The following is a 10,632-nucleotide window of genomic DNA, read 5'->3' on the forward strand; positions in this document are numbered from 1 at the left end:
AGAGCTTCTGGCAGTCAAACTGGCTTTGGAGGAGTGGTGTCACTGGCTGGAGGGAACAAAGTTGCCTTTTTGGGTCTGGACCAACCACAAGAACCTTGAATACATTCAGTTCCGACATCATTCTCCCCTCCTCAAACCTGATCGCATCACTCACCTGGGAGGTGAAGGAGAGAATTAAGGCAGCTTTACAGGATCAGCCTGGGCCCAGCTCGTATTCTCCTAACCGCCTTTTCGTCCCCGCTCACCTACAGTCCGATGTCCTCCAGTGGGCCCACAACTCCCCACTCACCTGTCACCCTGGGATCCACTGGACCAAAGAAGTGGTGTAGCAAAGATTTTGGTGGGCGACACTGGCTGAAGACACCTGGGAGTTTGTGAATGCCTGCCCAGTCTGCAACTAGCACAAACCCTCACACCAAGCCCCCGCTGGATTCCTGCATCCGCTGCCAGTGCCTCACCACCCCTGGTCCCACATCTCCCTAGACTTTGTCACCGGTCTGCCACCATCCAATGGCCACACCACTATTCTGACAGTGGTAGATCGGTTCAGCAAGATGGCACATTTCGTGCCCCTGCCCAAGTTTCCCTTAGGCCAAGAAAAGGGCTGAACAGGTTCTGCTACACGTGTTTCGACTACATGGTTTCCCTACTGATGTGGTCTCCGACTGGGGGCCCCAATTCACCTCCGTCTTCTGGAGGGAGTTCTGCAAGCTGGTGGAGGCCACTGTCAGTTTGTCATCCGGGTTCCACCCCAGTCCAACGGCCAGTCTGAGAGGATGAATCAGGAGATAGAGACTGCTTTACACTGCATGGTCTCTCAGCACCCCTCATTCTGGTCCCAGCAGCTTCTGTGGGTGGAATACGCCCATAACACCCTGACCTGCTCTGCAACTGGACTCTCTCCATTTCAGTGTGCCTACGGGTTCCAACCCCCACTCTTTCCCGCCCCGGAGAAAGGGGTTTCCTGCCCGTCAGTGCAAGCCTTCATCCGCCGCTGCCGCAGGACCTGGACTCAGGCCAAAGCCTCCCTTCTCGCTCTACTGACCGCTATCACACTACGGCCAATCGTCGTCGATCTAAGTCACCGACCTATCAAGTTGCCTAGAAGGTGTGGTTGTCAACCCGGCACCTACCCCTACGGGTAGAATCTTTGTTCCCGTCGCCAGGGGAGGGGTCTCCAGTACCTAGTGGATTGGGAGGGGTATGGCCCTGAGGAGAGATCCTGGGTCCCTGCACGGCATATTTTTGATGCCCCTCTCATCAGGGAGTTCCATTGACGCCACCCAGACCAACCGGCTAGGCCCTCCACATCCTCAAGGAGCACGACCAGTGAGGGTCCGCCTCCCCGTTCACCAGAGGCCTCTGACTACACCACTGACTATGAGGAAACCCTTTCGGAAGAGGAGGCACCTTCTGAAGTGGGGGAGGAGGACATGGTGGTTTCAGATGAAACCGTACCTGCCTTCTGTACCCGACCACGAGTTGAGCTTCTGGCCCCTCTGGATCCCGCCAACTGGTGTCGGCCCGGCTACCGGCGGCTTGTTTCTGGTTCGTCTGCTTCATTGCCTGTTTACCTGCTTGCTGGACTGGTTTCCCCAGCCAGAGCCCCCGGACTTTCCCTGTGCCCAGAGAGACTATTTCCTCAGCTGTTGCTTTAAACGGTGGTACTGTATATCTCATCTACCTGCGTAATAAAGTGTAATAAAAGTGACATTACCTTTGTCCAATGTGCTGCATTTGGGTTCTTACTACACCTGTTACAGTACCAGCACATTGTTCACAAGTTTAGAACAAATGCACTGCAGACAGCATTAGGCAATATTCAAAATGACTGTGTGACATGTGACCTAATGCTCTGTTTCAGCCATTTTAACTTATTTACAGAAAACAGTCCACATGCTGAATATTGTTATATTATCTTGTTTGTGACTTTATTATCTTTAGAATCAGAAAAAAACTTTATTGCCAAGTACAATTTTACACATACAAGGAATTTGTTCTGATGTTGGTGCATGACATTCTCTAAATATAAATATAAATATACAAAGTATGTTTTAAAAGTAAAAGTACAGCTGTGCAGTGGTACTGAGTACCAATCAAATGTGGAATGTTGAAAGTGTGCAAATGTTCACAGTAGTGGGGTATTTAAAATATGGAAGTAAAAGTATATAACAAAACAATGAAGCGTTAATGTAACACAGACTTGTGAATACAATGTCAATTGCAGCCAATCAGCTTGTCTGTGGAACGAATGACACGCAGTCTGCAATCTGGCTTTGTCCTTGGCAGTGGCAGCAGCGTACCAGATGGTGATGGAGGAGGTGAGGATGGACTCAATGATGGAGGAGTAGAAGTACACCATCACTGTCTTTGGCAGGTTGAATTTCTTCAGCTGAGCAGAGGAAGTACATCCTCTGCTGGGCTTTCTTGATGAGGGAGCTGATGTTCAGATCCCACTTGAGGTCCTGGAAGATAGATCCTTCACTCTGTGCTAAACAGCGTCATCTGCATTAGAAAACCATTTGTGAACAAATATTTACAGGAAATAATCTTCTCTCTCACTCAACTCAACTCACTCAACTCACTCGTTGGGAACCAGTGCTGTGGACAGTATTCAGTTCATAATTCAGCTCCACTCAATGCAAAGACAATGTTCCAGCATCCAATATGACTGGAACTGGATTATGGAAAACTGTTGGATCCTGAAGAGAGAAATATATTTATTTAAAAGACATCATTTATTTGTAAAGACATCACAGAGTAGCTCAGTCAGACAGAAGAGTCAGTGAGTGAAAATCACACTGATGTCTTACCTGCTGCTGAACATCATCTGTCGTCAATGGATCCTTTTCTGGCTGCTGTTCCTTTTTTGTAAAATAGTGACAAATGAGTGACGTCATTTCATTAATTAAAAGAAAAATCATTCCTAATACTGTACATACAGTGAAACAGATTATAATAGTAAAGAAAGTATAACACATACCATTATTACACATATTCCTCTTTTCTTCTTTCTGAGATAGAATACCAATATAGCTGCTCCACATAAAAAAAGCAGCACAACGCCGACTACTACACCGACCACAGTCATTGTGTTTGAACTTTGTTCTCCACATTCAGCATCAGTTGAAGCAGTTCCTGGTTTTATCTCCAGTCGTCCACATCTGGAATGACAGAGGGACAGTTTGTACAGGAACATTTGGAGGACACCATGAATTCACTGCTGCTGGAAGAATTCAGGGCTCTGACATGAAGCTTCACTTACTGTGTGTGTGTCCGACAAGATGTCAATGTTCCATCTGAATATGTTCCATCACTGCACTCAGAGCACACAGTGTCTCTGAATGCTGTCCCTGTACAAATACAGATGATAACTATTTAGAGTTCAGCAAATATGACAAAACATGATTTTCTCTCACTGATAAAATGACATCACCATCTGTCTGCTTCATGTCATGTTATGTTTGGTCTATTGCTGCTCTTGGTCTGTGAAACAATTGCACTGTGGGATCATAATAAAGTTTGAACTTGAACTGGACTGATGAGAAAGTGTTTCCAGATATGTGGTTAATATGGAGTAATATCTCTGTACCAGCTATGAGGCACTGACAGACTTTAAGGTGAAAACATGCACGTAACCCTAACTCAAAGTCTACACAGAGTGAACAATGGGAAGTTATACCTTAAATATACAAGAGACCTAGAGCTGGACATGCTATAAATATGTACTGTTTCATGGCTCTGTGTAAACTGGGGGTCTAGACGATCTGACTGAAAACACCAACCTTTTTGACTGATGTATTGTCCTGGTTTACATGTTGAGTGTTTCCGTGCTGTCACACAGCTGCTTCCTGCAGGGTCCAGACAGTAGAATCCCTCCAGTGGTTCACAAACTGTATCTGATGTTGTCGTACATGCTGTGTGTATCTTCAAACCAGAACCTGTCAACACATACAGAGGTTACATACAGAGACACAGAACTTCAACATCTACTGAAGAACAGCAGAACAAACTCCTGACCACATTTAATGATGTTTTAACTTCATTTTATTCATAAATTCACGTGGGAACAATATTTATAATGTATCTATTCCTTTAACACAGTCATAACATTTTGATAAAATGATGTACTATGCTATGAATAAAGAGATAAATAGAGACAAATCAGTCATAACTTTCATTTATAATAAAACTTGGTATATTCAGAGAGAAAGTTTTTTTAAAGTACATTTTGTACAACCATTCTACAAATGACTTATATGAACATTTTGTGATCTGTCACCTCTGTGGTCAAGTTCAGGTCATGATGATGAAGTGTCAGGTCAATCTTTAATTTCAGACTGAATGGTCCTTACTGTATCTTTATTTTAGCACCACTAATGTGATATCAGAGAAGACTGAGTACAGAAAGCACACCTGGATACAGTCCTACTAAAATCATTCATTCTTCTTACACTGTCTTAGCTTTACATGGTACCTGAGCCATGAAGAAATCCCATCAATGGGGTAGACCAAGTCTGTGACTAATAGATCAGTTCTCATTGATTAAGTTCCTTCATTTAAATATTAGAAAAACTTATTCTCGACTGAAATGTTTCCACACAGTAAGAGGTGCTAAAAGTTCCTGTAGCTTTTCCTGTACCTGCATCACAGTTTCTACATCTAAGACAGTTTCTCCATCCATTAAGTTGATTTATGTAGGTTCCTTCGTCGCAGGGTTGACATAAAGTCCTTCTGGACACTGTGCAGTCCGTTCTCACTCGAGTTCCTGTTGGAAAGAAATTTAATAAATAATCTGATGGATTAAAACACATTTAGTCAGATATGGGTGCTTCATTGATATACTGGTTATTTGATATATTGAAGCACCGTTGACACTTGGCAGGATAACATGACTCCATGTGTAAATACCAAAGTGAAATATGGTTTTAAATATTCAGTTGGGTCTTACCAGGTTGACACATAGGACAGCACCATTTATTCTCTATAGAGTGATACTCTGATGGATGACATGTCTCAGCTCTGAAGATATTCATCCAAAATATCTGTGAAGAGTAACAACAAGATATTTGTCTAATCTTTGCAGAGTCAGATCACAAGACTGAGGTCACAGTAGCTGGATGGATTATTGGTACAACTCTTCCTACCGTTCAGAAGATACATGTCAAAAGCTAAAGGCATCATCAAAGACCCCACCCACCCCGGCCACAGTCTGTTCTCACTTCTCCTCTCTGGCAGGAGGTACCGCAGTCTGCAGACCAAGACTTTGAGGTTTCAAAATAGCTTCTACCCCACTGCCATCAGACAATTGAACTCAGAATCAAACTAATCCCACTAATTTTAAATTAGACTTATCAGGCTTATTTATTTATTTATCTTCTGATTTAATTTATTCTGTGAGTTTTTGCTCATAATATCATTTTACAGTGCTGTGAAATGACAATAAAGAGATCTTGAATCTTGAAATTGTGTCATTTGGCATTCGGAAGATTAAGGTCATTGTGTGGATGGAATGTAAAATGCAGAGTTGAAGTCTTCAAGTCTCTTTAAACATTCATGTGATTTAGGTTGGGACTGTTTACATCTTGTCTCTTGTTATCATTTCTGTTTCTGTATTTTTCTGTTTCACAGACACTGCTGTGTGTTGCCTATCTAACACCAACTCCACCTTGTGACCACAAGAAAGGAACTTTACACGTCCACCACTGCTTAACTACCTCTTACAGAGGTTAAAGGCAGAGCAGCTGCTCATCACTCAGTCAAGCTGATGAAGCCTCTCTGATTCTCTTTTCTTGACACTGCAATGTTTGTAGCTGTGAGAGAGAAGGAAAAAGGCCTACAAAGAAAGGTGGGTGAGGAGGAGTAAGATGATGGAGGAACTGCTGTCAGGCAAATAAAAGCTGTGATAAGGAATAACAAATGAATTTACCAGCAATGATGCAGCTGTCCGAGGATTTCTTCCAAACATCATTTTATACGTCTGGATCACAGTTTTCATGAAGACAACATCTCACTGAGATTAGAGATGAAGTGAAATGTAAAATCCAAACTGAGGACACCATCTGAAAACTAAAAGACAACAACATATTCATGTAGAGATTACTCTAACTGCTCAACAAAGTGCTGTTGTTTTTATTGTTTTTGCTTCAGCTTTTGGTCTAAAGTTCCAAGTTTGACCTTTAACACTAAATGGAATTTCCTGCTGAGCTCAAAGTTCAAATCAAATAAAAAATTAACAGAATCTGGCCCGGGACCAAGAAATCTAAATCTGTACCTGTTACTGTTCTCACTGTAAACAGCCTGACAGGTACGTATGGGACCTTTTGTATTGAAAGGGCATTATTTTATTGTTCTTCACATATTTGGTTGAAAAACTGCATATTTATGTCAGGCAAAGGGATTGAAAAGTAATATTTGTATTCAAAAACTCTTCACTAGTACTGTTTGAGGTGTGATTTTGAGTAAAAAATGACAAAAATCTACTTTTTGTTTTTGAAATTCTTCAGTGTATTGTAGATTTTTCACTCATACTTGAATAACTCATACAACAATAATAATGATGATTATGTTTGAGTTCATTCATGCTCTCTGTTCCTATCTCTCTCAGCTCCCTCATGGTTTGGATCCTTTGTTTTGTCTTTTCTTTTAGCGTGCACCATTCTTCACTATTTTCCACCCACACTCACACACATCTCATACGTCAGATTTGTCTTTATTTAATAACTTGTTTCATCTCGGACAAAGTATTTACATATCAGTGCTCATTTACATTCTCAATGATGTATAACAAATCAAATGTAGTTTCTACAGTGTACAGTGAATCATATTCAGTATATTCATCTGTGCAGAGTATGGCTTACACAGCTATGACGACACTAAAGTGATGATGCAGTACAGGTCAGGAGGAGTATTTAGACTTGATTTGTGCATCCAAAGACATGGTGGAGTTTTACTGTCAGTTCATCATGAGTCATCTCCACACTTGCTGCATATTGTTTTGTTTTCATTATGTTTCTGATACTGACTGATGAGCTTTCATTAATGGCTATGACAGTTAAAAAGGTCACAGTGCTTTAAACCTTTATTCTGAAGGCGTACTTGAAGCCTCTAGATATAAATGATGCAGTGATGATAAACAGCCTGTAGGTGTCACTTTGTTTGACCTGTTTTACTTTCACATTTGCATTACTGCTCTGTTTCTTCCTCCTCCTTTGTCAGATCACTACATGACCACACCTTCATGTTCTGTTAGATTTTTATGACAATATGTGAAAGTCTTATTATGGATGGGCTCATTTGATGTTGACTAAGTAGTTATATAAGTTATATCATGTTCTGTATTTGCACGTTACATACAGAGCTCTTATCTGTGTCCTGTAAGATGCGGATAAGTACACAGCAGTTTTCATTTCATATACATCATTCTCAGGTTATTTCTTACACAAAGGTACAAAATTTTCATCCTTGAGAATAATTATCGTGTACGCCTGCTTAACCAGCAGTAGACAGTCCTCTCGTCTCTTTCTCTCAAACTTACGGCGCGACTTACGCTACTCGGACAGGAAGTAACCTTTCAAAATAATGGTTTCTTAAACATTTCAACAATATAACCAAAGAATGAATTAAACTGCAGGGAGTTTTCCATAAATATGTATAGCATAATAAAGAAAACACGATCAGAAATAAAATGTGAAAATATCACCCTAACTTCCGGTGTTGCGATAGTAACACATGACTGAATTGCTGGCGTCAGCTACATCTGTCTTACTTTTTACTTTCGATTTAGCCTCTCTCACCTCTCTGAAAACTAAATAAAATAAAACAAAACAAAACAACTTTCAGTCTCAAAGTCGCAGCTGGTGACTGACAGTGTCAACAGTGTAACAGCTCAATGTAAATGTGTCACTTTATCGTCAATACTACGTGTTTAACAAGACACGCACGCACGCGCGACTTACTTCAACATCATTTTACAGATACACTCTTTAAGAACATATAGAATATATAGAATATATAATACAGGACAAAACATTTGACGACTCACCTGATCTGCTGGCAAAGAAACAAAGTCCAAAGTCTGTGGACTCGGAAATTGTTGGCCCTTCAAAATAAAAGCCCAAACAACAGCATTGAATGTAACACTGGTTCACTGTTCTCATTTCTCTATACATTCATACACTTACTCACATTTCACTAAAATATTTAACATCTTAAATGACACTACATTGTGCAATCATGTCTATTATCTACTATAATTACCTCCTGCTGTATTCTGTAAAGTACCTCCCTCTTTTTTCTTTTTTTTTTTCAATTTTAGGAATGAAGTAGAGGTACTGCTGAGCTTTCCTGCCTGTGGTCTCCCGGTCAGGACGTCCAGCAACCAACAGTGATGCAGGAGAGAGACAAAATGTAGTTTTGTATGTATTTTATATGATTTTTTCTTACACACCTTGTGTGTATAAAGTCTATCTTATCTTACTCACAGTATGCTACTGTTGGCAGCATGTTGTGTTGAAGTTCATTATTTCACAGTTTGTGAAGAGCAGGCAGCATGTACAGACTGTGTGCTGTTTAAGTACAATGTCTGACTGAAGATTGCTGTCAGCCATAATGATGCATTCTGACAAATACACACCATTTATGTTCTATTAGTGACGTGAACGTAGCTGCAGTTTCTTTAAATGATTGGATTCAAATCTAACTGACAGTAGTGCACTACAGCAGCTGACTTCAGCTGACAGACTGAATGGAAGACGTCGGCTTGGCTCCTTTGGTGTACTTTCTGATGGTTACTTAAAGTAGACACATGACACGCCACACACACAGAGTACTTTGTGTGTGCCATGAGTCTCAAGGTGCATTTGACACTTCTGTCTCTGTATCAGAAAGCTTTATTTTCTCCATCAGAATTATGTTAGTTTGAGAAGCCAATCAGACTTTGAGCTTTAAAATCTTCATAAAAATATTGATACTTGTTCAACAGTTACCATTTACAGCTTTGTTAACACACATAGTCTTGTGCCAAATCAAATTAGCTCTTGTTCCCTAACCACAACCATGTGATCATTATTGTAACCATGAAGTCAAATGACCCCTGAACCTCGCTGTCAATACAGGTGTTATCAATTATACTAATAAGAATCTTAGTAATAACACCTGTGTGTGTCTATTTCCACCACAGACATGGTGAGTGACAGTGTCATCACATCATAAATATGATGAGCTTCTGTTGATGTGGCCGTCAGATCAGAGAACACTCAGTGTTTCAGTCCACAGTTACAAACACTTTTTTTTTTTTCAGATTTTCATCTCATGTGGAGGACTTGAGTAAATACAAAATAACGTTTTAAAAACATTATTTCTTTTTTTTCCCTGCATTTTGCATCATTCATGCTCTCTGTTCCTATCTCTCTCTGCTCCCTCGTGGTTTGGATCCTTTGTTTTGTCTTTTCTTTTAGCGTGCACCATTCTTCACTATTTTCCACCCACACTCACATACATCTCATAGGTCAGATTTGTCTTATTTGTTTCATCTCGGACAATGTATTTACATATCAGTGCTCATTTACATTCTCAATGACGTATAACAAATCAAATGTAGTTTCTACAGTGTACAGTGAATCATATTTAGTATATTCAGGTCATCTGTACAGCGTATGGCTTACACAGCTATGTTGACACTAAAGTGATGATGCAGTACAGGTCAGGAGGAGTATTTAGACTTGATTTGTGCATCCAAGACATGGTGGAGTTTTACTGTCAGTTCATCATGAGTCATCTCCACATTTGCTGCATATTGCAGTGTTTTCATTATGTTTCTGACACTGACTGATGAGCTTTCATTAATGGCTACGACAGTTAAAAAGGTCCCAGTGCTTTAAACCTTTATTCTGAAGGCGTACTTGAAGCCTCTAGATATAAATGATGCAGTGATGATAAACAGCCTGTAGGTGTCACTTTGTTTGACCTGTTTTACTTTCACATTTGCAGTGGGCCTTTAGATTTGTATGACAATATGTCAAAGTCTTATTATGGATGTGCTCATCTGATGTTGACTAAGTAGTTATATAAGTTATATCATGTTCTGTATTTGCACGTTACATACAGAGATCTGTCTCACCTCTCTGATTTTCTCCTCTGTTGTTCCTTTTTTGTGAAATACTGACAAATGAGTGACATCATGTAAATTCAGCATTAGGAATCATATAGCCTGAGTGTTGACTTCACTCGTGGTTGTTTGATAAATAAGTTTTAACATAATGACATTTGAAATGTTTCCCTCCACTGATGTAACCAGTAGTGTCAGACAACAGTCACTGTAGGCTAAACTCTGACCTGCTGAATGTTTATCAGGAAGAATTCACATAAGACCAAAAAGAATGTGTGTAGTGTGTATTTGTGTCCAAGAAGAAGAAGTTATCTGGTCACGTGTTTCAGAAGTGTGATCCCAGAAACATTTCCCACTGAAGATCACCACAGACTTAGTTGTATGTTGCATCAAAAGTGAAAAAGGTTGTTGTGTTGAATCAGCAGGGATGCTGGAAGTAATTCACAGTTGGGGGGGCTGAGAAACGTTCCGATGACGCCATAATGCGAAAGGGCAACATGCATAAATAAATAACGTTCTCGATA

At 40.4% G+C, this 10,632-nt stretch overlaps 1 long non-coding RNA gene across 2 annotated transcripts in view; it reads right to left on the reverse strand.

Moving 5' to 3' along the window:
- Nucleotides 1-4,950: 4,950 nt before the first annotated feature.
- Nucleotides 4,951-10,632, reverse strand: part of LOC109137405 (uncharacterized) — a 45,284-nt gene continuing 39,602 nt past the window's right edge. Inside the window, exons 1-3 of one of the 2 annotated variants that reach the window (XR_002041652.2) lie at nucleotides 8,045-8,119; nucleotides 5,930-6,069; nucleotides 4,951-5,045 (exon numbers count right to left, since the gene is read on the reverse strand). This is a non-coding gene — a long non-coding RNA (uncharacterized LOC109137405). Of the gene's footprint in view, nucleotides 5,046-5,929; nucleotides 6,070-8,044; nucleotides 8,120-10,632 lie in introns of those variants that run through there. The other variant, XR_003463802.1, reaches the window with a different exon arrangement.

This window comes from Larimichthys crocea, chromosome XV, assembly GCF_000972845.2.
Source record: "Larimichthys crocea isolate SSNF chromosome XV, L_crocea_2.0, whole genome shotgun sequence".
In the NCBI taxonomy this organism is placed as follows: domain Eukaryota; kingdom Metazoa; phylum Chordata; class Actinopteri; family Sciaenidae; genus Larimichthys; species Larimichthys crocea.